Raw genomic sequence first — 23,973 nt, forward strand, 5'->3', positions numbered from 1 at the left:
TTATGAAATACTTTAGCAAACATATTCAGGTTTCCTTGAACCTTTAATAGAAAAACTACATCGTTTCCAATCTCCAATGTCACTGTAAACTCAGACGTGATGTTCCGCAGATGTGCAGTGTGCCTTTCCTCTTGTTGTATTAAAGAGTACTCACTGTGTGAGCTCCTCACTGCGTGTCCTGTACTCTACTGTGATTTCATTTAGATTATCTACGTGGAGTGCGGTGACAAGATCGTCTTGAACATTTTCGGTTTGTGAAAGGAAACACTAAAGAAAATACAAGTGATGAACATTTAAAATAACCACAGTACAGCTAGAAGAGTGAAAGATAAAAGACGATTTCTAATGACATTCACAATAGATTTAAGAAAAGCACAGCCACCCAAACAGGGACTTGAACCCTGGACCCTCAGATTAAGAGTCTGATGTGCTACCGACTGAGCTGTCTGGGGTCTGCAAGCAGTATACACTCTCAGGATCCTCACAAGTCACATGTCTCTTCTTGTGCCGAAGCACAGTCATACCTGACCCATCTGGAATGACCACAGACAGACTTTATCCAAAAGCGACGGCACCACCCCCAGTAGAATGAGAGAGAAATACAGAATGACATGGAGAGTCAAGGGTCTCCCACAATCCATCTTTCCTCACATTACTGATTTTTTCACTAACATTTTGACCTTTTCACAATCAGATTTTTTCACATTTAATAAGATCTTTTAATCAACAACATTTAAGAAAGAAAACAAATGGAACATTTTTTGGAACAATAATAAAAGCTTTCAATGCCTTGGTTGTATATGTGTGCACACCCTTTCTAAAGGGGGTTGTAACTGTTGAAATTTAACCAGTCACATTCCAAATCGTGAACAAAGGTTATTTGCCTTCCCCAGACATCAGTTGTATTGATTCTGATAAGTCCCATTTAACATCAGATGATTTCATATAATGAACCAGATCTCAGAGAACAAACGTTCAAACTGCACAGCGGAACCTGAAGAGAAATCCGTCTGCTGATTGACACGGAATAATGTTGTTACAAATTATCCTCCGAGCTGTTTTAAGTGTCCGGCCATCTCTATCCTTCCAACTTTGCGGTGAGCACAATTATTTCAGTTTCTTCTCTTGTATTTCCCCTGTGTTTGTGCAGTGTCAGCCTGTGTAGAAAGAAAACTCACACAGCTCCAGTGGTGCGATTGGTTTCAACAGCAGTACGCAGTGAAGTCATGTTGAGGTTTTGAGTTACCTGGAGCAGTCTCGCCTGTGTTTTCAGCTACAGAAGCTCGCTGTTTAATTTATGTTGGTTCTTCTGTTACATTTTCGGCTCGATGGAGCTGTATTAATTCAGGCACACCTGCTTCCACAACAAGTTATTTATGCTCACATACCAACATACTGCAGGCACCTCTGATACTGTCACTGCTTGTGGACCACATGTTCTTGCTGTCAGCCTACTAAACCACGTTCATCCACATCTAGAAAGATTACTACTCTAGTACAAGAGCGAAAAATGAAACGAAAGCACAACCACAAAAAAAGCATATTTGTCAAACCCTGAAGTCGACGAAGATGGGATATGAACCCAAGCGTGCAGAGCACAATGGATTAACAGTCCATCACCTGTGCTGCACTGGACACCCTGTAGATCATCAAAAGCATATTGAGCTCCTTGGTAAAGAAATTGCCAGATAAAAGCCATTTCACATACTTGCTCAGTGAGCAGGCTCACTGCACACCGAACAAGATGTGACAGAGCAGTGTGTCCAAGTGGCTGAAAGGTTAAAGTGCTAGGAGATCCTGCATTCAAATCCCAGCAGTGCCTTTATTCCTGTCTTCTCGCACTGTTTATCGTTATAGACAACATGCTTCTGCATTAAGTTTAATGGAGGTGTTCATTTCGTTTTTGAAACAACTTGTTTTTCAAGAAATCCACACATTGCAAAAGATAAAATGCTCATCTTTCTTATCAGTGCAGAAGAATTACTGCCAACTGGCAAGAAAATGACAAAGATTTTCTTTTAGCTTTAGCCAAAAATCTGTGAATGATATGTGTCAGTTTCTATGACACACTCAGTCAGGGTATCCTTCAGTTAAACAAAACGTTGGTAGATCAAACGCACCCAGAGACACACTTTGAATTAATCCACCTTCTCTAAATGTGATGAGTTTCTTTGCACATCCTCAGCCAACCTGATGTTTGCAGAGATTTTAAACTTTTGACACGAGTCAAACTAGAAGTAAATAGTTGAATACCTCAACTATTTAGTCAATATCACCGGGAATGTGAATATAAACGTAAACGTAAAATGCTATTCAATAGAGTACATCACAATTACGTTGTACTTCTTAGAATATTTTAGCTGGGGATCTTCAAATAATGAGTGTAGAAAACAGCACTGCTAAACATCAATATCTCTGCTCTCTCCTGAGAAACACAAGTATAGAGACAAAATAGAATAAATAATACTACAAATCTATTCAGTTAACACCCAGATGTGACAGAATACATTTAAGACTTACACCCCCTTTAAATATGTATTTCATTAATATCAGTTCTCTTCCCTCCCCAGGATACCTGCAAATTCACTATTGTCGAAGAAAAGTGAATTAGGAGATTAAGGTTAGGAGATTGTCAAACAGAGATCTTTAATTCAATCAGCTGAAGGGGAGCACATCACAGAGAAAGGTTTTCCCCTAGCACTCAAAACATGCTTCCTGGACTGAAGTTACACTTTCCTTTATTTACATTAAAAGTAGGCAAGACTTAAGCATATCAAAGGAACATACAGGGAAAAGGGGCAGTGTCAGAAGTCAAACAAACAGGACAGGGAGATGCCATTTGGCATCCTGCAATCTGTTTCATTTCTCTCTGGTTGAATGGGTGTGAGGAATCACAGGCTTTAGTTTGCACCTAAGACAGTGGTCTTAGGTGCGAACAGAAAACCTTTCCCACGCATAGTCTTGACTTTTTGGCTTGCTCTTCCATACTGTCACACATTAAAATCTGTGTGTAAGTCTTACATGTGTGCTGTCACGTCTGGGTGTTAAATTAATAGATGTGTTGTGTTATTTAATATGATTTGACTTGTAGAGGCAATGCTTGTTAATAAGACAGAATTAAGTGTTGCTGTGCTTTCCTAAATGAGGCCCCATCTCTCTCTTCATCTTTGTGGTGCAGCCACAGAGAAGCTATTCATGCAGGCTGATTTAAGGTGTGTTCTTTTGATAAGTAGCAGCTCCCAAATGGGGATGCACTTAGCTAAGATTGGCTATCATGATCAATGGTCTATCCCTGGGACCTATTTGTCTAGGGAGTGCCAGCTGGACATCTGAACTGCATTCCTAAGTGTCAGGAGTAAGTGACTCATCTCTCACCTTGATCAACCAATCAGGGACTGGGAGGGCGTGGTAACACCACGTTGGTCTCCCATTCCCACCAAAAAGTTAGCACAAGCTCAGGTTGGAGCTCTCCTTGGCCATTTTCCGCACACCCTCAGAGACAATCACGTGGCAATTGGTGTTGTCTGCACTGGGACTTTTTTCTAAGCGCAAGGCTGAGGATCCCATGCATACTAGAATTCTGCAACCACCAACGTGAACGCTCCGCTTAATCAACGGCAGCCTACAGTTGGACCCTCGTCGACTACCTGAATAGTTTATTCAGAAGCACCACTGGACCGGGAACTAACCAGTTTCTTCCCATGCAAAAGAGTGACTTGCGAAGACCCGCGGTCACACTCTGTGCATAGAGACTTTCTACTAATCAACCAGACTGCTGGTAGATTCCCTGGGAGCAACGACTGCCCTGTGCGCTGCAGTTAGATTCCCCCGCCAGTCCTACTCCCAGCTGCACCTCGATTGGTTGGCCAGTAGCCAGAGGACGCCTAGACGGACACCTATTGGACAACCGCTGGAACAGAGGTTGCAACAGAACCTGTCAGCTGGTTGGGTGTTTGTACCGGGAAAACCGAATCCATACAGTGGATAAGTAACCCCATGTTCTACATTGCATCTCGAGAATTTCATTGTTACCTCAACACAAGTTTTTATCAATTTAATTCATGAGTAATGTATTTACTTTCGAGTTTAGAGTAACAGTGGGTAATAACACTGATTAGCGATTTGGTAACCGAACGATATATATTGACATATATTCTCTGTTGTGTATCTCTTTGTGTTTGCATCTCATAACATTAAAAACAAATCTGAGAAACAACAAAAACAGAATCTAATGCGAGAGCTTTTTCAAGTCTTTGGTACCCCATCGTGCTCCCTTAGTCCCAGTAGACCTCTCGTCTAAGAAGATATCTCTCATCTATCTTTGTAGAGATCAACAGGTGGTCCACAGCTGATGGGAAATTAAGTAGTGACCTGCATCAGCTGCAAAGGAAAAAGTATAGGTTTATTCCATGCTGAAAAGAGAAGGTAACGCAACGTGGACCCTTCTTCGGGTGTGATGTGGAATAAACCTTTACCTGTTCCTTTGATGTTAATTTAGACCGGATCTCCAGCAAATACCTAACAGGCTACAATCCCGTTAGATAAGGTGTTAAGGACGACCTATAAGTAGCAGTATCTAAAGTGGACAGTTGCTTTCAGTAGCTAAAGACAGGCTACACTGCTCCAGGTGAGGCTCGAACTCACAACCTCGGCATGACTCCGCTGTGCACTGCTGTATAAGTACCGCGCGCTGACCGATTGCGCCACGTAGACTACTTTCCCTTCCCACACTGACGTTGCACAAACACAGGGTGAAAACGATTTCGGCATGTTTTCCGTCTCTCCGTGGGAGAAAGGGACAGTAAAAGAGCGAGGAAACTACAAGGGAAGAAAATGAAAAAATAGTGCTCACTGCAAAAGAGGGAGGAGAGAGATGGTCAGACACGTAAATCAGCCCGGCGGATTTACACTACAAATTTGTCATTTGTAGTGACATTTATGAGTTTTCATGTGTCTGAAACTGTCCAGTTTGTATTTTCGTTTCATAAATCCAGTAAACTTGAATAAGACAAGAAGGCACACACTGCTCATCTGCGGAACATCACGTCCGATGTTTACAGTGACATCAGAGATTGAAAGCGAAGTCGTTTTTTATTGAAAGTTAAAGGAAACCTGAATATGTTTGCTAGACGTATTTCAGAATCACAGTGAAATGTAGTATGATTGCTGCACAGATCTGCAGTCTGCAATTAAAATACGGTTTGTGCGTTGTATAAAATATGCCATTCAAACCTTTTCTAAAACTGCAGAGATACATTTCGGAATGCGTCTTCCTGTAAAAATAAAATATCTATTTGATTTGACGGGCGCTATAAGCAGAGTCTGAAGCCAGCTCCACAGAAGAACTATATTCAGTGGGCCAAAAAAGTGAGTATTTCACTAAGTGAACAATTACTGTACATCATAATCATATTTGTTTTACTTCTCCTGCCATTGCAATTTGTGCACAAAGATTTTTTTTATTTATTTTCAAAATGTATTAGCCTTGATGGAAAAGAAAATTAAACTGTGGGCGCGGTGGCCAAGTGGTAAGGCGTCGGTCTCGTAAACCGAAGAGCACGGGTTCAAACCCCGTCCGTGCCTGGTTTGCTTACCACGACATACCTTTATCTAAATCGTCAATTGTCTTGCAATGTAAAAATCTCTGTAATAATAAGAAAAGAAAGTAGTTAATAATCCTTTGACAAAGTAACGGGCATCCTCCACTGCTTGTCAGGATGGCTGAGTGGTCTTAGGTGCCAGCCTCAAGAACTCAATCGTGTGTAGTGACAGTTGTTATTCACAACCCGGATTTCTATGGAAGCCCGTTTCCGCCAGGGAGTAAAAAAAAAACGCGCTATGGTATCTCAGAATTCCGACTTAGCAGCTCAGAATTGCGACTTAGTAACTCAGAATTCCGACTTTATATCTCACATTTGCGACTTCGAAATAGCCCATATTTCATTGTCCTTTTGTTATTGTAACGGATTCGGGTTCTAGGGCTTGTGCCCTCGCAGCTCCCACCCTAGTTCGTGCCTCACTGCATTGGCTCGAACCCAGGTCTTGCCAGCTGAGCTAAAGAACACTTTTTTTAAGTAAAAAAGGACATACAATGAGATACCATAGCGCGTTTTTTTTTTACTCCCTGGCGGAAACGGGCTTCCATAGATTTCCCTTCATGTTCATTAAGATGTGTAATTTGTATGTTGCTTATATAAGAACAGTTTCTTCAAAAGTTCTGTCAATTAACAGTGGAGAGCTAGCCGATGTACGTTTTCATGAAAACTCTCTTTAAGGCGATTACAAGTATCTTGAGCAAATCTGCGTCATATTTAAAAAAAAAAGTTTAGCTCAAGATGCAACAGGAGTATAAATTAATTCTCCCGCCCTACATTCCAAGATATGGAATCTTATTTTTCTTGAAGTTTCTGATGTTGGTCGTTATTGGAAATTGCCCGGTGATATCGACTCAGGTACTCAGTTGTTACGTGCTGTAATTCGATACATGCAAAGCATTTATATTCCCTCAAATTATTAATAAGGTCAATAATGTATTAAACATTACATGCCACTTTTTCTCTAAATGATGTTCACGATGGAACAGTGAGAAAGTCGTGCCTAGATGTGCTTGAACCAGCACCATACTATCATTTTAGTCCCGACCTGACCGCACTGAGCAATGGTACGACAGAGAGTCCAACGGGTCGGTTTTCTGCTTTTACAGTTTTTGGGAAAAAAAATAATCTGCAGTTTTAAGCAAGTATTTTATTTCAAATTTTGCAAAGTGTAAGTTTTTCTTGAAAAACGTTGTTTCAGAAAGAAACTGAGTTGACGGGAATAGCCCTGTCAGTAGAATATTTAACTTTTCATCTCAGCTAGTTCTTCTGTGGAACAGGCTTCAGAACTCTACGTACAACGCCTTTGATGTCATTTTATTTTTACAGCAGACGCATCCGGAATGTTTTTTTTTTACTTTTTATTTGAACAACAAAATAGACTCAATATAAACAAGAGCACTTATAACATCAGTAGAATCGTCAAGGGTACATAAAATAATACAATTACACTTTCTGAAAACGATTAAACTAGGTAAATCAAGATAAGGTCCGCACAGCTTTAATGTTCTTACATTTCGAAAGAGTCTGTAATTACCCTTTTTCGTCTATTTTGAACTATTCAAACTTAGGACTCGTACCAGACCATTTCACTCTACGTACAGTATATCTCTTTTCGTAACGAAATGTATTTCCTGTCTTAGAAATGCTCTGGGCGGTATGTCTTACACAACGCACCTAAAGTATTCTAATCGTGGACTGCAGATCTGTGATATAGCCGAATTCGAGGGATCCAGCAATCGTACTGGATTTGACTGGGATTCTGAAATGTCTCTTGCAAAGGTATTTGGGTTTGCTTGAACATTTAATAAAAAAGTGATCTGAGACTTCCTAGCTTCCAGTCTATAATCTCACTGCAACTAAACTAGGATGTGATGTTTCGCAGATGTGCAGTGTGCCTTTACGCTTGGATGTTCAAGACTATTCGTTGCTTGAGCTCCTCACTGCGTGTCCTGTACTGTATTGTGATTTCGTTGAGATTATCTACGAGGAGTACAGCGACTAGAACGCCTTGAACTTTTTTTCGGTATATAAAAGAAAACGCTAAAGCACATACAAAGTAACTAACATTTCCTATATGTAGGTTTTATGATTATGTCTCTACAAATTCCTTAGTGACAGGCGATTTCTTTCCGATATTTGTTCTGGCGCGGTGATTGATCCCATACTAAAGATTATTTTTATAAAGAACATGTCACCTGCAAACTGGTATCGGGAAAGTTTTATAATATTACTTTTTATTTAAACAAGTAAATTTATCATAACCTATATGATTTCTTACCAGCGTGGAGCTCGAATTCACAACCCCGAGATTAAGTGTTCGGTACTAGTTGCGCCACAGAAAAAATGAAATATCTTATTTATATTAAATACTGCGGCTCCTGACCTTTTCTTCTCGTCATAGAAGAGATCGGTCTGGTCTCCAGATTATCAACTATAAGATCAGACCGTGCTCCTTTGTAAAGCAGTGTTGGTTCACATTGCTTATATGGGGCAACACATCAACTCGATGATCGCTCGCTGTACACGCATGCCCCCCCTTCACTGAAATAACATAGAGGAAGGAAGCTCTCTTGTCTTGGGCTGCTGTCACCCGGATTCAAAGCGCGGGTATTGCGGTCACAGCACAAAGTACTGACCACTATACCATCGCGGCGAGCTGGGACAGACTATCCTTAATTTTATTCAAATGCTCACAGTGTCTTTAATCTGATGGATTCATAAACCGTGCTCATGAGAAAGTCACAAACCTGTCATCTACACACTGTTCCCAGAGCTGGATAGGTGATTCCAGATTCTACAGCTCTCCAGCAGTAGTGGAAATCAGGCTACAGAAATGGAGAAAATCTCTTCAAAATGTGGAAATATATTCCCGAGACGAGTCCTTTCTCAAAGGTCAACTCTGCTTGCAAGTCACCCCTCCCCACATCGCGCAGTGTAGCGGTTATAACCTTCTATTAACACACCAAAGGGCTTCAGTGAGAAAGCGTGCAGAAACAAAGCGATCTCTTTCATTTATACGTTTTGCACGCCTGACTGGGTTTTACGCTGCTCTTTTCTACACTGAACTGATCATTTGGACACCGTAAGTCAAGAGAGACACATTTCTATGTAATCAGGAAACCAGGAATCCTAACCGTTAGCCCGTTAGTGCCACAGAAAAAAAAAAACGTTTCAGCAAGATAAAATTGCAGGATAAACACATTTTTTTCTTTTTCGTAGGGCTGGTGTTTTGTTTGATTTAGCGAATTTTTTACACTCTGACACATGACTTAAAAGGCTGGTAGAGTATATTTAATACAAGAGCGCTGAACAACAATTTTCATCTACCGTATTGTCATGTTTTTTTAAAAAAAGCAAGTTAAATGCATATATAGTAAATGTTTTTTTTCATATAATAGTGTTTATGGTCTGATAAACGTAATTCATTATTTAACGGACATTTGGTATAATTAAAAAAAAATACTCATTCACGAATGTAAACATTTTTTACAATAACGTGTTTTATTGTGATCTGCGCCCCGTGCAGCAATATCACCAGACAGTTTAATGGTCTGTCGTCCTTTTACAGTTCTGGGTTTTATTCTGTCTTCAGATGCACCAGATGTATTTTTAAAATACGTAAATAACAATTCTGGTGCAGCGAGGCATTCTGATTAATTCAGATTCACTCTTCACGTGTGTTACAGATATCATATAATGTTTTTGTTTCCACGCAAAACCTCGCATGAAAGTGAAGTTGATAAACTTTACTTGTAACATATTTAACAAGGTACAGTGCCAAACTATTAAAATACATCAGAAATGTACCCAAACTCATCTTATTTATGTATTTGAAACGAACGGATGGGAGACTTTAACATGGCTTTCTGGAAATTCACTTTTAGGAGTTTTCGGAAGTCAGGACCCAAATATGCTCGTACAGTGAGGGAGGAGTGCTTTAGTTCCTGCTTTCAGCTCGTGCATTGTTTCTACTTGTGACCACCAACAGAGAGAGCTTTACCGGTTCACAGAAACGTCCCAGGAGTTTTCTGGGGTAAGAGGGAAGAATAAATGTAATAAATGGAGATGTTATTGCCGCTGGGGAGTATGAAGGCGGTTTAGTGAGGCGGTGGTGTGTAGAGGGAGGAGACGCGCATTCCGCACGGGCAGCGCAGAGCAATGAATCACATCTGCTGCGCGTTGAGTCCTCTCCTATATAACCGCTGAGCCCGGACACACACAGCCTCTCCAGCCAGTGTTGGAGATTTACAGGGTTAAAGCCCAGAAGTTGAGAGTAGAGTTTGTGTACGATTATAAGATTAAGGGGATAGGGTTTGGTGCACAGAAGAGGCTTAGGTTTGGTTTTTGTTTAGTTTTGACACATTTGTAACGGCCATGGCGGCCTGTAGGGTCGGCATGCGCCGTTACTTTTGCGCGCGTTTGGTGTACAAGAGTGGTGAGGGCTCGGCTCACTCGGGTGATATTTCACGGTTGGACTTTTCAAGGAAGGTGTTACAGAAAGAGTTAAAGGTTAAGGCATTAGATGTCAATTGCTTAATTACTTTGCCGAAGGGAATTGGTTTTGACATTAGTTTCAAATCGGCAAAGTTATTGGAAGAATTTGGGAGAAAAATAGAGGAGAAAAAAGATGTGGGCCTGATTAGAATGTTTGAATGGCAGAAGCTGACGGATCTTTCTAATAGAACTGTGATTGTTCGCATGTTTAATGAGATGGTGATGAAGGAAGATATTGTGACATGGTTGTCTAAGTATTGTTTAGTGAAAGGTGAGCCTCAGAAAGTCTTGGATGATGATGGCATCTGGAACTGTGCATGGAGAGTACCTATTTCGTTGCATGAAGACAAAAATGGTTATGGTGGATTTAAACACATTCCTTCCTTGATTGGATTAGGTGAAAATAGAGGCCTTGTGTTCTACCAAGGGCAGCCAAAACTGTGCAGGAGATGTGGGGAGCTGGGTCACTTTGTGGATGCCTGTACAAAGGTGGTGTGTGGTAAGTGCAAGGAAATTGGACATGCATATACTGAATGTACAAGCGTGAGGAAATGCAATCTATGTGAGTGTGAAGGTCATGTGTTTAAAGACTGTCCAAATTCTTTTGCAAATAGAACAAAACTGGGAAGACCGATGCAAAAGCAGGAAGAGTTTGAAGAGGCATTTAGGGCTGGAGCAGTGGTTCTGGATCAGGAACTGGATGTGGTTGACGTTGAAGAAAGTAGTGGAAAAGAGAGCGAGGGTTCAGAATGGAGTGAAGGAGATGAGGCTGAGGTAGAAGAGAATGATGATAATGTGGAAAGTGAGGTGGACTCTGAATTGAGTGGTAGCATCTCTCCTGATCGTCTGCCACCTGTGGAGACTGAAAGCGCTCAAATGGAATGTATAGAACAAAGGGTGCAGGCTAAAAGGTCTGCTGAGACATCTGATATAGAAAGTGATCTAACTCCGAGTGGAAAAGTGAGGGAAGATCATTTTCAGAGTCCTCAGATGGCAGGTTCTCCCATGGGATTAGTTCTCTCCAATCCTACTGATCCAGCTTTAGAACTAGAGACTCAAGGAGGGCAGGTGGAGAACCATCCTATTGATGGTGGGGGTGGTGGAGGAGGAGGCAAGGAGAGCAAATGGAAAAAGAAAAAGGCCTGTATAGTAGGTGTCACAGACTGAATGATTCTAGCCAGAGTTTTTAGTCTTCCCTGGTCTAACATCAAGTATGGCTCTGAACATTGTGTCCATAAATGTGAGAAGCATTCGATCCAAGTTAAGGGCAAGGACTATATTATCATTTGTGAGTAAGGTAAATGCTGATATTATGTTGTTACAGGAGTGTGGATTACCTTTTAAAAACAGCTATAAGGATATGGAAGAACTGTGGACATTGGGCCCATCAATTTGGAGTGGGTCCAATGAGAATAAATCTGATGGTATAGCTGTTTTAATTAAAAATAAGATGGTAGAGGTACATCAGTACCTTGTAGTGAAACCAGGGAGAGCACTGGTGGTGTATCTGGGTTTCATGAATGTCAAATTTAAACTTTTAAATGTGTATTGTCCGAGTTGCCCACACGACAGATATGTCCTAATTCAGGAATTGAGAGAATATTTATTGGGATGGGAACCACTGGTTTTAGCTGGGGATTTTAATTGCCTTTTAGAAAGAGAAGGCAGAATGAGGGGTGAGAGACGGGTCCAATTTGATAAATCATCAATATTATTGCAAACTGTATGTAAAGATTTTAAACTGAAAGATGCCCTCAAACTTCATAGTCAGGGGAGGGCAGGTTTCACATGGCACAAGTCTAATGGGACCCAAGCCTCACGTATAGATTTTATTTTGATACGTGATTTTACTTGCACAACTGCAGGCTTAACCCCTGTTTTTTTCTCTGACCATTGTTTACTGTCATGTACACTTGCTATTCCAACAGTTGTTACTGTGGGGAAGGGTGTGTGGAAGCTGAATATTTCACTTCTGGAGGATGAGGAAGTGAGGAGCAGGTTCAGGGAAAGATATAAGGAATGGCAGACTTTGTACGACCTGTTTGGCACAAGAGCACAGTGGTGGGAGGAGGTAAAGGAGCGTACAAAAGCATTTTTCATAGAGATGGGGAGGAGAAAACAGGCTAGGATACGAAGGGTTGAAAACGGATTACAAAAGAGATTGCAGAGGTATGTTAAGTTATTAGAAGAGGGGTGGGACTTCAGTGAGGAAATCAAAGAATTAAAGAATGAGCTTTTAAATCTCTCTAGAGAAAAGATTAAAAAAATCATGTTTCAAAGCAAAGTGAAAGAGCTTGAAGAAGGTGAAAAATGTACAAGATTCTTTTTCAAGAAAAGGGTTGTAGGGAGGGGACTAATGTCTGCATTGAAGGGACGAGAGGGGGTTTTGCAAACTAGTATGGAAGACATGTTGACTGTAGCTGAGGATTTCTATGGGGAGTTGTTTGGAAAGAAACAAGTGTCTAAGGATTTGTTAGAAAAATTTGTGCAAGTCATTCCAAAAAGTGTAAAAGATGATACTGTGTTATCAAAAGGCCTTTCTGTAGAAGAGTTAATGGAAAGTTTGAAGACCTTCAAAACGGGTAAGACTCCAGGGTTGGATGGTCTACCCATTGAGTTTTACAGGGCCTTTTGGGATATTTTAGCATTGGATCTTTTAACCATTTTTAAAGAATTTGAGTTTTTAGAAGAACTGCCGGACAGCTTTAAGACGGGAGTTGTGATCTTACTATTCAAAAAGAATGATCGCACAGACCTGGCAAATTGGCGACCGATAACTTTATTGAATTGTGATCTTAAACTGCTTTCCAAGTGTTTAACGCTTCGATTAAAATCTGTCCTGAGTGAAGTCATTCATCCAGATCAAGCTTGTGGAGTGGCAGGGAGGAGGATCACGGACAGCCTGATACTGATTAGAGATACCATAGGTTATGCGAGAGAGAGGAATATTGGATTGGCGGTTTTAAACTTGGATTTTGAGAAAGCTTATGATCGTATCTCTTATGAGTATATGTTTAGAGTACTACAAAAGATGGGGCTTTCAACCAGGTTCCTCACTTGGGTAAGGTTATTATATAAGGGTATAGGAAGTAGAATAATGATTAATGGCAGCATGTCAAATGTGGTTAATGTGAGTTGCGGTGTTCGCCAAGGCTGTCCGTTATCCCCACTCCTTTTTGTTTGCTGTATAGAACCACTGGCACAAGCCTTGAGAATGGAGAATGGGATTGAAGGCATTAAAATCCCTGGGAGTGGGGCCCAAGAGGTGAGAACTGTACTATACATGGACGATGTAAATGTTTTTTGTACAGATTATAAGGGAGTCAGAAATAGCTTGGAGGTGACAACCCAGTTTTGCGGAGCATCAGGGGCCAAGCTGAATAAAAACAAATGTGTGCTGATGCAATATGGAAACTGGAGTGAAGAGGAAAATGTGGGAATCACAATTCGTAGAGATGAAATAAAGATTTTGGGAATAAACTTTGACAGAAATGGGATGGGGAGTAGGAATTGGGAGAGGGTGGTAGGGAAAGTCAAAAGCAAGATCGGTCTGTGGAGTTTACGGGAATTAACAATGGAAGGCAAGGTTTTAGTTGTCAAGACTGTAATTTTACCACTACTGTTGTTTGTCAGTGCTGTTTTTATGCCATCAAGGTCTGTTTTACTGGTTTTAAAGAGGGCTATTTTTTATTTTTTCTGGAGGTCAAAATGGGAGAGAGTAAAGAGGGTGGTTGTAGAAAAAAAGGTGGAAATGGGTGGAAAAGGCATGCCTGAACTGTTCACTTTCCTAATGTACAAATATGTATCATTACATTTGTCTTTAGCGGTAGGGAACAGGGGGAAAGTATCCTTTATGTCTCGCTTTTTGTGTGGTTTTTATTTAAGGACATTGAAAGTTTTAGAGATCCCTTTAACAGCACCCGTTGCTTTTAACCTCCCGTATTCTTATTTTATCATAAAGAAATTTTTAAGGGAACAGAATTTGGAGAATGAGGCACTGGATGTGTTGACAAGCGCAAGAAGGTTGGAACTTGTTGTGCAGGGTAGAGGTGCAGTATGTCACATTCGTGGCCTCGTGGCTGGGGATCCCAGCCATGTTTGGAAAAGGGTTGGCCACACAGTTTTGTTGAATAGACACAGAGATATGTGCTGGTTGATTGCACATGAAGTTTTACCAACAAGGGCTGTGATGCATTCGAGAGGCATGGGGAAGACATCAAGGTGTCCAGTGGAAGGATGCGGACAAGAAGAATCCATCCGGCACGTCCTGTGGGACTGTGGCATCGCAAAAGAGGTGTGGACATTGGCTAACAGCTGGATAAGGTGTTTTCTGGCTTGCGGTATAAGTGACCCCCAGGTAGTGCTCTATGGACATGGACTTGAGAAGCTATCAAAATCGGAAGAAAGCAAAGCCTGGCAGGTCATCTGTTGCCTAAGGGAAGCTTTATGGAAGACTAGAACTACATTGGTATATAGAATGGAAAAAACCCTGCCTCTGTCAGTGATACAGAAGGCTGTGTCTTATTTGAGAGACTACATTTTGATCCACCGGAGAAGATTTGGGGAGAAAGAGACTGAGAGGGTCTGGAAGTTGACATTATGGCCCAAGCATGTTGCAATCAAGTGGTGATGGATCACAGGTCATGTTTCAGCAGGTCATGTTGGAAACTTTTTTTTGTGATGCCTCTTGCCTTGCACAAAATCTGTCTAGTGTTTTTATTCTTCGCTTTTGTATTTTATTTAATTTTATGTAAGAACTTAATAGTGTAACTTGTTATTGCTTGTGTATCAATAAAAACTTTTAAAAGTTAAAAGTATTTTTTTAATAATACTTCAGAAGGTGTTGGAACTGACTCTTTTGCTCAGTTGAGGCTATAGGAATCTGTGTTTCTTTTCAGGCTGTCAGGAATAGCGCTTATTATATTTTTTTCTCAGACTAAACAGTATCGTTTGGCTGAATTTCAGTTAAATGCCTAGTTTAGGAAGATCAAGAATGAGTTAAGGAAGACAGAGGTGGAGACTAATGGAAGTTATGAAAGCCATTAATGGGTTGTCTCTGCTTGAGCTTGATTTAGACCTTAGTAGGGCAAAGTCTAGGGGTTAATTGCAACAAACTGAAAGTGAAGTACTAACAGGCATTCAACCCGTGTTTAGTACACAGCTGTGGTCTGAAGTTGTGCTCCACCTTAAGTCCAATTGTAACGAACGTTGCTGCTGTGCTTAGTCCACAGCACTATACTTAACCTGTTCTCAATTGCGACGAACACAAAGTAATAGTTGTTGTCCCCTAGAAGTGACTAAACTAGTGAGTTATTTTAAACCACCTCTTAATATGGCTTGAGCAACTTAGTACCATACTTGGTGTAATGAAGAATCGCATTAGAAGGCTCCAGAATATAGTGGAAATAATATTGTTACCATGTACTGAATTTATGCATCCGTCGCTTGAAAACATTGTAATATTTAATTAAAATTGCTTAACACTCATACCACATTTATTCATAATGAAGTTGATTAATGTGTGTATTTACAAAAGTGACATTTACTAATTATGTTGAATGTTAATCATTACTAGTAGCTGTGAAGTTTAAGGTGCTAGGGAGTGAAGAGAACAGAACCTAAGCTATTATTTATATAAATGTAGCGTGAGGCTTTAATGTGTTCTATAAAATCGAGGAGTCAACTGGATAGATTTGTTAAATATTTTAGTGATGGGTCTCCGTATTTGTGGGTCTCCATATTCAGAGGAAAGCAGGGATGAGGAGGAAATAGGTGGCACCCAAGCATGTTAAAGGAAAAAAACTCAGCATCTTAAGTGATTTATGATGGTTTACAGTCCCTTTTCTGTCCTGTGGCTGTGATCCAATGACTGTGTTGAAACAGCCAGGGTTGTGCTAGCTCTTGATGGACTGGTATACAAACCAAATGACAGAAAAGCAAAGCGTTGTTTTACAATTCTGAAAGCTCGTTCAATGTGGCTTCTTGTGTTTTTATGACTCCTGTTATAGTGCTGGTCTTGTAATGTTGTTGGATTGTGCAGAGGTGTCAGAAGATACTGTTATAAAAGATAAGCATGAGTTAGCAAAACAACTCGCCTGCAAGCACTTCCCCACTTTGAAAGGAAGATGTTGGAACTGATTCTGAGAAGGTCAGAGGAACAACAATTGTTGTATTTATTTTTTCAGGTAGTTTTATAAGTCTAATTTTCAGTAAAGTTCTGTTAAAAATAAATTAATGTCAAATTAATACAGTAGTGTCCTGTCTCAAGCCCACAGCTGCAGTTCTCATTTGTTTTGTGACTAATTGCAATTGAGTATCCCTCATTTGGTGGATTTTAGCCTCAATGCAATTCTTAGATTTAAAAACTATATTTAAACTAAATTTCCTGACTAATTTTAAACAAGAGACAAAGTAATTAGCGTGGCCTATGAATTAACCTACTAATCAGATGAAATGTGCTGATGCACAGTCCCCTGCAATTCGGGCTAAATAGTACAACAATGCTGAGCCCTGGGAACTGGATTAAGCACAAAATGAGCTGAGCTCCAACTTTGTTCCAAATGTTTATTAAGCACAAGTTGAGCTGAACTGAAAGGAAGACATTGGAACTGACTAAAAAATAACTTAATTTGAAATGTACGCTCCTACTGATACAGGAGAGAGAGAGAAAATCAAACTTCTGAAAAGTAAGCACAAAGCACACCCTGCTAAAGAAATGTATTGCCTTAAAAAATTGCTTAGAAGGTCAGAGGAACAATTGTTTTTTTTGTTTTTTTGCACAAGTTTAATTTCCAGTTCTGTTAAAAATTAAACTTAACTTTACTGGTTATTGGTCGGGTGTTTTGTAACGATTTAGCTATAACGATGTGTCCACTTATTCATCTGGAGTGTTAAACAAAATTAATGCTGCAATAATACAGTAGTGTTTAATTTCAAATGCACAGCTGCGGTTCTCATTTGTTTCATGACTAATTACGATTGGGTATCTCATTTAATAACGGTGTAGCCCCATCAGGTGAATTGTAGCCTAAATGCAATTCTTAAATTAAAAACTAACTGATTTGTCAGGAAATTTAGTTTGAATATAAATAAGAAACAGAAAAGTAATTGTATATTAATGTGGCCTACGTTTTATCCTACTAATCAGAAGTGTTCTGATGCACAGTCCCCTGCAGTTCAGGCTAATTAGTACAACAAGGCCGAGCCCTTGGAACAGGATTAAGCACAAGTTGAGCTGAGCTCCATCTTTGTTCCACATGTTTTTGCTGCAATTGAACTCGGAGTGGGAGATGATCTCCAGAATGTACCATACTAACTTAGCACGCGGCTGTGTTTTAACTTGGGATGTCCATTGCAATTGACCCTATGGGTTTATATACATGGGTTTCTCTGCATACACTACCATAAGGGAGGAATGGTGAGTTGGAGGGAGGGCACCAGTTTGGTTTATCAAGAATACACCAAACTGAGTAGAACTACAGATCCAACCATTCAAAATGTGCAAGGTATGCTGCAGTAAATAGCAGTGCTTGTTCTGCAAAGAACTGTAGGATACTGCATGATGTATCAAAGTAGGGTGAAATATCTTGTAAAACTGCCAGGCGGAGCTATGAAAGCTTAATGTCTCATGTGCAGCATTTGCACTGTTGCTAGAAAATGTTTGGTTTTGAATCCCTGTCAATACTGAGGGACAATCTTTTGTCAAGTACACAATTTAACAGTCTAAACGGTACATACAATTTAATAATTTTAAGCTTTGTATAGCATTGTTAAAAATTAAACTGATTAAAAAGTACACTGAAGTGTTATAGAGGACACGCGTTGTGTATTCTCTTACATTTAAAAACAACATTCATTTTAATGTGATATGAAAGATTAATAAAGAATAATAGTGGATAGGCTGTAAGCTCAAAATAGTACTGTAGTCCACTTTCTTTCTAAACATCTGCATCAATTTGTCTCATTCACCTATGATTACTTAAACATTTTGCCTACCCTTTTCAGCTATAGCTTTTTTGAACCCAGCTCCTGGCATGAGTTTTCCTTTAACAAAAACATTTCTTTGAAAAACTAAAATAATAAATTATACTGATTTGTTGCTATTTCTAAATATCACAACATGTTCAAAGTTAAGTGATTTATTAATATCTAATAATTTCATCTGCTTGTATTCTAAAATTGTATTTTGTTTGGGGTGGTTTGTCACAAACTTCAATTTATTAAACATCTGAGATAGGGTGTTCCAGACCTCTGTTTACTTTCTGAAACTCCATCGATATTTCCTGTTTTCACACAGATAAGAATAAACTGCATGTGCAAATCTTTTCACAGGCGGAAAGATGTTCTGTGCTCAATAGCTCTTTAACACAGTACGCATTATGTCATATCTTTAAGCATCAGTTGAAGCATTCTGAAGTCTGACAATCGTAAAAAGTTACCAAATACTATTGGTGAAACTGTTAGCTGTCCTGGATAAAGCGATTAGAAAATAGTTGGATTTACACTTGTAAGAAACTTTCTGATTTTAATGGGATATGGAAGATATTAATAATAAATGATTGGATGGTCTAAATGGAAGATGTATAGAGGAGACATGTTGAGTCTTTTCTTTTCAGCTTGAAATTAACTTTTGCCTACTATGTATATTCCATTGCAGACATTTTAATGCAACGCAGCTCCATACTTCTCACAAAGTCTAGGCTAGGTGTTACACCCCACTGTGTTTATGTAGATTAGACAGTTCTACTTGGGGAGGTGAAAGAACTTTCAGTTTTCTGGTGTCATTGTTGGCCTTTAACATAAGGCAATCAGCAATCAAATGTCCTGTTTTTTCTTAAGTTGAACAAAGATGTGCCACATGCATACAGTGTCATGTTGTATACTTTTAATGCTACTACAGTACAGCTTGTGGGAAATACATTTGTCCTGTATCAAAGTTTAACTTACCCTACACCCTACATTACAAACTGAGTGAATTCAACAGAATCGTCGGCTAAAAGCAACATGTCAAAATGTTCCCAAAATAACAAAAAGTGAACGAGTTGAGGATTCGATAATAGAGTAATCATAACAATAACTCCCGAGTTGTTTAATGCAATCCAAACGAAAGAAGGACACTTAAATAAACATGAAAAGACTATTTTTTCATTGACGAAAAGTAATGTCGCACTCTCTCTTGTTTAATCTGATTGTTTTATTGCTGCACAGACTAAAACCAGAGAGAAATAGCACCTCTTTCTTTGAAGCATTTTGTTTATCCTATCGTGTATCGGTTTCCAATTATACAAAGAAAGTTATGAGAATCTCCAATTAACCATACCTATGTTTTCCTGGAGAATGCAAAGCCCTTTTGCCTCTGGACCAATCAAAATTTATGGATGTGGTTCACCCCCAGTCCCAAAATTGTGAAATGGAAGAGCGGCGTAGCGGTCGGCTCTGGCTGTCCCCTCTGTGCCGACACACTGCACATTCAATCCCTCCTTCTCTTGACTGATGGGCAAAAGGTGGATCGCAACATGATCGATTCTAAGTCATTTTTGATAACAATGAATAGTCACCTTCTTCCCTTCTGACAACGGTCTCTGCTTCTGCTTCCTGCTTCTATTGTGTGTGTGTGTGTAATAGAGTAAATTTTTATAGAGAAATGGAGGCTGGACAGTATGCGTTACAATATAAACATTTATATTGATTTAAATCTTGTTTTGATTTAAATCACAAACGCGTGTTTAATTATGTGTTTTTTTAATCATAATCAGACTAATGCAACATAAATTGATACAGTATATTTGTCTTCTAAGTATCTTAATAAACTTTCAGCATAGCTTTCTACCCGTTTAGATTTATATTTCTTGGGATTTTGGGATCAAACGTGGAAGGATTAGATTGTAATCGTTTTTATTTTTCAAATACGTTTTAGAAAAGTGTAATCTATACCTGCCCAGACTGTACGCCTTCCTAAACCCCGCCCTGACCACTTTCACTCCTGTCCTGCTCTTCCCTGCGCACCCCAGCTGGGCGCTCTTCGGCCTCTGCCCAGGACGAATGTATATTTTGATATTTACACCCGGCGCGGCACCGAGGGAGCGTCTGCATTTATAACTTAGTTTTTAAAATTAGTCAAGCAATATGAAGCATCTCCTTTTACTTTTAAGTCCCTTAAATACATTGAGCACAGCTTTCTCACCACTTAAGATTACTTTTTGATACCATCCTTACACAAAGCAGAAACTTTCCGATGACATACAGTACAAGTGGAAAGATCTTTAATTTAACTGTTTAAGTCTTTAATTTTGTTATGTTATACGTTTTAGGAACGTTTCATCTAAACAAACACCACAAAACTATTCTCTGAATATTCAGAAATGATTGTATTTCTGAATGTTATGTTACACCTACAGTAGTTCATTGCTTTAAATACATCAAATTAAGACAGTTAGGTGTAGCACTTTAGCTCTTTTTTTCTGAACCAGGGAAAATCTGATCATGTTTCTCTATAACAATAATAAAAAACTTTATTTTACATATCACCTTTAAAAGTGGCATCTCAAAGCAATACAGTAGATCGAAAAACAGTTAAAAGGGACCAAAGTAAATACCAGACAAATGCAAACGCGTTTTTAATAAAATGCTTTTATTCATTCAGCAGAGAGTGAGAGGGACATCCAGCAGAGAGAGACACACACACCGGTTTCCATTGACAAAAGTAATTGTTTTTTTTCAATTCCTCTTGTCTAACAGGAATGTTTTGTTTGTGGACAGACTGTTAGACTAGAGGAAAAGAGCGCCTCCTTCTGCGAAGCATTTCGTTGATCCGATCACAAATTCTTTTCCAGTCGCACGAAGTAAGGGTTGAGAATCTCCGATTCACCATGCTACTAATGGTTTCCCGGAGATTGCAAGGCAAGGCACTTTTGCCTCTGGACCCATCGAAATTTACAGACGTGGTCCACCCCCAGTAAATTTCAAAAGTCACAAGATTTCGAAACACGAGGGCGGCGTAGCGGTCGGCTCTTGCTTTCCCGTCTATGCCGATGCACTGCAAGTACAACCCCCCCTCCATCTCCTGAGTGATGGGTAGCAGTTGGATATCTGGGAGAATTATTCGTCCCACTGGCGTCTGTGAATTCCGCTCTGTGAACGGTGATTCCTGGGGGGAGATAGACGGCGGGGACAGCATCAACAAATTCCTGCGCGGTGGTGAGCGGAGAGGCCGGGATGGAGTGTCCTGAGGCGGTGTGTGCTCTGCGGGGGGCAGAGCTTCCGCCAGGCATTGCAACCTGCGCGGCGGGGAGAGGCACTTTTCGGAAGACAGCTGCTCAACTGTTTGACTGCTGGAACATACTGTCTCCTTCCTCTGCATTTTCAGGAGTGTCTCTAGCCTCCCAATCCTCCCCAGTAATGCGTCGTACTGCTCCCGCTGCTGCTGAAAAGTCTCCACACAGGTGCTGCTTCTACAGGTTGGCACCCTGGCCAGTGGCCGAGAGCAGAGACCCACGGCCTGTGGCAAAATAACATAATTCATGTAAGAAATAAAGTCACACAGTAGTATTCATCAGTTGCGGAACAGACGTCAAAATAAACTTTTCTTTTTTTCCGTCTTACCGCTTTCTTTTTTTACTGTCCTGGTGGTAGATTTCGAAGATCGTTTCGCCCGTGCGGTGTTTTCTTGAAGAACAGGCTACGAAGATTATAATTATTATTATAATTGAATTTAAAATTCAAAACGGCAATAATACCTTGTAATATGCGCTGTAATCGCGTATTTCAGATGAAGTCTGCTGTATTTGCTTACCCTTCACTCTTTGGAAGCTGGGGCGGCAGAAGCACCCCGTCTCTTCCCGTGAAAGGTCTTGGTCTCCATACTGTACTGTGGTCCCTGTAGTGCAGGTTCACAGTTTTTTTGGTGATGGGAGCTCACCCAATCCCTTGGTGTATTTATGCTATATTCACATGTACGGCTAGAATGTTCATTGTCTTCCAATGAAAGGCGGGTGCCTTTTGCCGAAGTCGGGAGACATTAGAGGCTTGCCACACCCGGACTGTTAAACCAATGCATTAGCACGTCAAAGCCCATTGACGACCCGGGCGCAATAGTTGTTTTGTCCCTTGATTTACTGATCTGCATTAATTATGGAAATCGAGTTCCTGCTCTGTGCAGACCACCTGGTCCCGCTGTCGCCCACAGAACAGAGGCTGCGCCAGAACCTGGCACTGCTGGAGCAGCGCTGTCAGACCTGGGCGCCGACAGTCAATCTGGACAAGACCAGAGTTATGGTTTTCCAGAAAAAAAAGCCAGACCTCAGGGAAACGGGTACAAATTCACACTTAACAACACATTAACACCTAACAACGGGAGCAGGGACGAATTAGGCCAGTAACCACTATTGTTAAACATACAGAAAAGAATATTAAAGTATTGAAGTATTGGCTTTAGTATTAGCCATACAGAACATTAAAGTGCCCCTTTTCCATTCAGCGGGTGCCTGAGCCGCTGTGTCCTATCTTCTGACAGTCGCCGTTGTGAATGCCTGTAGAGTGTATCTTATTTTTAGTACTATATTTTTGTATTATATTCCCTATTAATCAAACTCTAAGAGTATGTATCGGCTTGTCCCCTCCTCCCGCCCCTCTCTGTGTACAGTAGAGCCTCCTGTCCAGCCAGCACATGTCCACAGACATTCACAACAGCGACATATCATAAAACGTTTGCACATATAGTTAAATTATTAGTTGTTTTTCAGGAAGTTAAAAAAAACACTTGGATTACTTATCCAGTCTCTTGAAATAAAGTTATTTTTCAAGCAATGCAACAAACGTCGGCAATGTGTTTTTTTTTAATCCAACATTGACAGCCACATCTTAAATCTTGTCAGTCAGCTCTTTTTTCTCTATTTGAATTGTGGCTTACACATCGCACGACTTTAAAAGCTAGAAAGACATGTTTCGATTCACATTAGCTGGTGAGCCTTGTTAACAAAAAAACAGACAATACACACAGAGGGGGAGGTCAAGCGAGAGAGAGAGTTTTTTACCCTCTGTCTAAAAACCCAAATAACCCGGGGCAGAGACTCTGGGGGGGATCATTGCGTGGTACAGAGCGGAGCTCAGTCAATTCTTATGGAATGTGTTTTCTTTCTTCTTTTTTTCAGCATGGAATAAACCTGTTACTTGATTCATATGGATGCCTGGTTCCGCCGGGGATTCAAAACATTTTTTATTTTTTTTTAATCGGGTATCAAAGGGAATAGCAGTATAACCCTGTTCATGCACAAACAGTGGCATGTTACATTATTGATTTGGGTGTCTCCTCTTGCCAGAAAGCTCTAAATTACATTTTGAGCGTGGTTTTTGATTTTTTTTAAATTGCATTTTGAGCACGGACAGCACATACAAGGGTTAATTGCACAATGAACTGCGCCAAGAAATTTAAAATAGTCTTCTTTAGGTGTGATACAGTCTTTTAATACAGTCTTTGCTGTGCTCTTGAGGGTCCTTGTGATATTTCGAGCTCTGGTTGAATGATAAGTGTCGCAGTTTATTTATGGGTTGCAATTTAGAAAAAGTCAAAAACCGCACTCAAAATGCAATTAAGAGCTTTCTGGCAAGAGGAGACACCCAAATTAATAATATAACATGCCACTGTTTGTGCATGAACAAAGTTATACTGCAATTTTCCTTAGATACCCGATTAAAAAAAAATAAATTTTTTGAATCCCCGGCGGAACACATTCCATAAGACTCAGCGCTTTTATACAGTATATCGCCTTTAAACGCATATATTTAAACACGCGTTTACGATTTAAATCAAAACGTGATTCAAATCAATATATATGTTTATTTTGTAATGCATAGGTGACTATTCATTGTTATTAAAAATACTTAA

General features: G+C 40.0%; 1 non-coding gene across 1 annotated transcript; it reads left to right on the top strand.

The window, feature by feature from the left end:
- Positions 1-5,511: 5,511 nt before the first annotated feature.
- Positions 5,512-5,583, top strand: trnat-cgu (transfer RNA threonine (anticodon CGU)). Its single transcript has one exon. It is a non-coding gene; the product is annotated as a tRNA-Thr (tRNA).
- The last annotated feature ends 18,390 nt before the right edge of the window (positions 5,584-23,973 follow it).

Source organism: Atractosteus spatula, chromosome 10 (assembly GCF_055471065.1).
Source record: "Atractosteus spatula isolate fAtrSpa1 chromosome 10, fAtrSpa1.hap1, whole genome shotgun sequence".
NCBI lineage: Eukaryota > Metazoa > Chordata > Actinopteri > Semionotiformes > Lepisosteidae > Atractosteus > Atractosteus spatula.